The following is a 6130-nucleotide window of genomic DNA, read 5'->3' as shown; positions in this document are numbered from 1 at the left end:
TGTGGGCGAGGCTTACATTTTTGGGCCGGAACGGGCTGAGCCAGCCCGAATTGACGCCCATGAAATGATTGTCAGGAGACTCGGGATAAACTTATTGAGGAAAAGTTTCGTTTTGTATTTCATTTTTTTTATTCTTTAACCGAAAAAGTTTGGCTCTCGTGTACATATTTATTTAGGAGTCGTTCTTGGGTTCACCCTTAGAGTAAACCTATAGATTCATACCCAACCAATAAAAATCATTCATTTCACAATTGATATCTTTTAAAAAAGAAAATAAAATATTGTCAAGTTATATTATGTTTTTAAAATAAATAAAATGAAAAAAAAAAAAATAATAGTAGTTAAAAAATGATTTAAAAAAAAATATTTTTAACATCATCAAAAAAAAAACCCTAAACCCTAAATCATAAACCCTAAACCCTTAAGTATACCCTAAATCTTTGGGTATACGCTAACCCTTGGGTATACATTAAACCCTTGTATAATCTTAAACTCTAAACCATAAACTCTAGTATATACAAAAAAATTAGATATTTTAATGCCATCATCGAAATACTAAACCCTAAACTCTAAACCTTAAACCCTTAGATAAATCATAAACACTTGGATAATCCTAAATTTTAAATAAAAAAACTAAACACTAAAACAATAAATCTTAAAAATACTAAAACCTTAATCTTAATTCTTAAACTCTTTTTAGGATTAAAGGTTTGGTATTTTTAAGATTTAGTGTTTAATTTTTTTAGTTTAGAGTTTAGAGTTTACGGTTTAGTGTTTTGATGACGGAATTAAAATATTTTAATTTTTTTTGTTGCATATATTACTATTTTTATTTATTTTTAACATTTTTTATTTTAAAAATATAATATAACTTGATAATATTTTGTTTCCTTTTATAAAAGATATCAATTGTGAAATGAGTGATTCCTATTGGTTGGGTGAACCTCTAGGTTCACTCTAGGGGTGAACCCAAGAATAAGTCTTTATTTAGGGACAAGACTTCGATTCACCCCTATGGTGAACCTTCAAATTCACCATCTCTCTAGTAACCAATCAAAGTGCCAACTAGATTAATGATTAAAAATATTAAATAATTTTTTCAAAAAACAAAATAATTAAAAAAACAAATAGTGTCAATTTTAATAATGCTAATATCACTATCTAATCTATAAACTCAAACTTTATACCCTAAATCCAAATTTTAAACTCTAAATTCTAAATTATAAACCCAAACTCTATACCGTAAACCCAAATTCTATACCCTAAACCCAAACTATAAATCATAAACCCAAAAACCTGAACTCTAAATCCAAAACGTAAATACAAAATCCAAACCCTATACCCTAAATATTTGGATTAATATTGATGTTGTTTTTTTGAAATTTAAGGTTAAGAATTAAATTTTGGATTTAGAGTTCATGGTTTGGGTTACGGTCTAGGGTTTGGGTTTAGGGTTTATGGTTTGGTTTTAGAGTGTAGGATTTGGGTTTAGGGTCTATGGTTTGAGTTTAGGATATAATTTTGGGTTTAAAGTTTAGATTTCTTGGTTTATGATTTATGGTTTGGGTTTAAGGTTTAAGATTTTTGTTTAGGGTATAGAGTTTGGGTTTAGGATATAGAGTTTGGGTTTATAATTTAAAATTTAGGGTTTAGAATTTGGATTTATGGTATATAGTTTGAGTTTATGGATTAAATAGTGACATTAGCATTATTAGATGTGATATTATTTATTTTTTTAATTATTTTATTATTAGTCTAGTTGACATTTTGATTGGTTATTATGAAGGTGGTGAATTTGAAGGTTCAGCATAAGGAGTGAACCCAAGTCTTGTCCAGTCAAGATCTAGTATTATGTTTAAATCAATATAAACTGACCTTCTATAACCCTAATCAGAAAGCCTAAAAATAATTTAACATCACAACTAGTTGTTGGTTTCGTCTGATCCTCTGAGATCATGCCGATTCCATGAACCCTAAACCGGTTGCTTGGAATAGAATCCCCTCTCAAATTGAATATGGGATTCAAGTCGATTTCTCATTGTCGATACTATATATATTGGAGTGTGGAAAACAACCATGCGGTGCAAACAGAAAACTTTCTTATTTTACCTAATAAACTTAAGTAAAGTTTTTCATCATCTAAATTGCCAATTTCAGTTTAGGTTATTAACAAAGTTGATTAGTACACCTTATTGAGTGTAGTTTTAAACTGGTGATCTATATGGTAAGGAACTAAGGATGGTTTCTAATGCTTTTTTATCTAAATCCTTAACCCTATGATTTAGTTCATATTGTGTGTGCTTTTTAACCATTCCGTGTTCTTGCTTAGTAATAAATTGCTTATTGTGTTACTTTGACATCTTTGCATCTTTACTTGTGTGCTTATTTTCTTTACGTATTTGGTCTCCATAAAATGAACGAAAATATACTGTATCACTGTTCGGCCCTGATTTTAAAATCTCGTAATGAATTTTGTTGGTCGCTGGTATATCATTTTCAAACTGTGCACTTCACCGTGCATTTTCACACTCATTAGTTACTAGAGTTTTAAAACTCTATTTCATCAGTTACAAATAATAAATAGGATTATGATAGTGTAAATTATGTTATGAACGTATGAGGCATGGATATAATGTACTGATGGTACACTACCAATCAAATAATATGTTATTAACCCATTGTATCTTAAAATGAAATTAATTTGATGAAGACAGTAATGAAATGATACCAGCTTTGCCAGCATTTGTGTCTTTAATCTTCAAATATATACATACCATGGAAGCTTTGTTTGCAAGGGATCACTCGCTCACATTTGTCTAGTTTGAAATATAAATGAAAGATTCGTGTGATCTAATAAAACAACTCTTCACACAAATAAAATAATAAGATACTTAAGATACTATGTAGTAAAAGTCAAGTTTTAGTGAGTTCTTATAAACTTTTTTCATACGAAGAATCATTCTTATTCTGTGTCCTTCAATTTGATTGTTCTTATGGTTTTAGTGTTTATGGTCTTTCTAATTTTTAAGTTCCATGTAATATTAATTTATTAAGTTAATTTAAAGAACATGTGAAAGGGATGTAATTTGTGTGCATAATAATTAATGAGATATGAAGAGTAAAAATCAAAACTTTGGTGCAATAAAAGCATCAAATTGATTGTTCATAGTGGTTGGTCTATTGATGGAAATGATAATATTGTCAATACTTGGTGAAGATGAGAATGATAAGGTAAAAATATCATTTTCAAAAAAAAAATTAATAACATTTTCGTGAATAATTTGAACTTCTAGAATGAATAAAGAAAATAAAATTTCAAAAAAACATGGGTTATTTTTGTATTTGACTTAAAATTTTAAGTCATATTTGAAAAAAAAACATTTTTTAATTTTATATATTATAAATACAAATGTTCTAGTAAAAGTTTCATATGAAAGCATTGAGTAAAAAGCATTTAGAGAACATTTGCATCTTCTAAATGCATCTTCTAAATGGTTTTCTAAATGCTAATCTAAATGTTTTTATAGTAATTGTTGATTGGTTTACTATTCTAATAGTGTGTCAAGTTATAGACCATGCGATCCGCAGACGAGCATATGAAATACATCATGTTACCAAGACTACTATTTTGGAAGCTTAATCGACAATCTTAGACGTTTTTGGTTTCATTAATTATAATGGTCAACATTAATTTGCAAGTTTAAATTATTTGATATGCTTTTGTGTAATTACCTTACTTTTCGACACCGAATGCTCATCGGACCATAAGTTTAGTTAGTCTGTATTTAGCCTATTACCTTATTTATCACACAAAAAATTTATAAATACTACACTTTGGCTCATTGAGTCTCTAGATCCAAAAAATGAATCATCTCACTATTTTTATGTTAGTTCTTGCTATGTATTCTTGTTTTAAAGAAAGTTCTGGATGTGCTCCAGGCACTACTCCAAACACTTTACGATTTAGAAACAAACTTGGACCTGCACATGTACTCAATGTACAATGCTGGTCTAACAGAGGCGAAAGCAAAGGTAGCAATTCTGTATTATTCAATGGCGAATACAGCTTTTCCGGTTGAGGAGAAAGGAAAAGGGAGAATAGTATGGAAATGTCAATTTAGGGATATAAAGAGTATGACTCGTGTTGTAATATGGAGAGCATATCGAGGAGCTGCCAATGTTCGATGTGGCGAGATACGCGAATATATAGCTGAACTTAAAGGCATTTCCTTAATGAAAAATAATAAACCTGCCAAAGAATTCTTTACCTGGGGTAAATAGTACATTTTTCTTATTCTTTTTTTTTTTTTCCCTCAAGTTTTTATTTAATAATAAAAAGGTCTAGCCCAAATGGCCGAAGCCCAAATACAACATAAACCAACAGAAAGCCCATAAACAGAGGGGCCAAGGACACTAACAAACGACCCATCGGCCCATTAAACCAAACCCGACGACGCTGGCTCGTTAAGATGACAAGGAGGCTGGATGTTGCCACGTGGATAGATCTGCAACGTAAGATTGCACGCGGTGCTCCGCCTCCACTTGAACATTCGTAACCCAATCAGCCGCCGGAAGGACCCACCAGAACCCTCGTTTCGCCGTAACTCAAAAGCCCGCAGAGTTCCCACCGAAACCAACTCTATTCATCCAACTCTCTTGCTTCATGTCGGAGAGCATCATCGTTCCTTGAGATCTCATCCGACACGGCGAAGCTTCCAAACCCTCGAGAGATAACTAGGAATCTCTCCCGCACCAAACCATAAACGAAACCTAAACGTTTTATTCTAAAAGGATACCTTAGCCGGCGACGTAAGACTATGGGAGTCTTCACTTCCCGGAAGCTAGATCCGACGTCGGTGAAGCTGAATAAACTTCCACCTCGCGGCGACAAGAACCGGCGGCGGCGGAGCTGTCAGAGCCTCCCCCTCCCGGATAGACGAGCAAACAAAAACAGACGATCCACTTCATCGCGACACCATCTCTATACGGCCGCGTCTTCCCTCCAGCAACAGAACCACCGCGTACAGTGACTGGTCAGAGCTCGGACAAGGCGACAGGACAGAGGAGACGGAGAAGGGAACAGATGTAGACGACTTGGATGGAAGGACAAGGGGCTCCGGCGGCGGCACGCACGCTCACGCGCCGGCCGCGCGCCGGACCCGAGGTTAGATCTCGATCTCTCTTCTCTCTCTTCTCTCTCTTCCCAGCACTACATTTTTCTTATTCATCTTCCTCTTTTAAGACTAGTATTTACAGTGTTCAAGAAAGCGCTAGGCGCTAAGCGGGCGGCGACCTAACGCCTAGCGCCTAGAACGACTAAGCGGATGCCTAAATTATTAGTTAAGCGGTCTAGGCGTGTATAAATTATAGCAATATATTAAATATATGTAATATTTTATATTTAATAATAGTAAAAACTATTATTTATATATGATAAAAATTATTTTCATAAGAATATATCTTATAATATATTAATTATTATAAATTATGAATAATAAATTATATATTATTTATTATTACAATATTATAATTATTTAGGCGGTTTAAAGAGTAATCGCCACGGTCTTATAACGCCTAGAACACTTATTACTTAGACTTGTGGTTTTAGATATATATATATATATATATATATATATATATATATATATATATATATATATATATATATATATATATATATATAATGTCTAGTCGGCATGGTTATTCTTGAATTGCATCTACTTGTTGAATTTCAACTATATTAATAGATTAAGTTATGATTAACTTTTTTATTTCATTTTTTGTTTGTTAAATTATTTGTCAAAATATTAAAATAAATACCCAAAATTTTTTTTGGGAAATACTTTTGAGAAATCATGTTATATAAGTAAAATATTAAGTTACTTTTAAAATTTATATATATTAAATTTATATAGTTTAATAAAAATATAAAAAGACTGTAAATGAAAATTATAATATAATAAAAATATTTTGCAAGAAAATAAGTAATATACTCAATATTCAGTAATATTAATTAAAAAGTATTTTTAGTTTATTAAAGATATTTTGATTTATGTTATCCAAATGATTTTTAATCATCTAAGAAAATAGATTGATATAAATAAAAATACTGCTTTTATAATATATATTA

Source organism: Raphanus sativus, chromosome 5 (genome assembly GCF_000801105.2).
Source record: "Raphanus sativus cultivar WK10039 chromosome 5, ASM80110v3, whole genome shotgun sequence".
Taxonomy (NCBI): domain Eukaryota; kingdom Viridiplantae; phylum Streptophyta; class Magnoliopsida; order Brassicales; family Brassicaceae; genus Raphanus; species Raphanus sativus.
Note: the sequence above shows the minus strand (reverse complement) of the source record.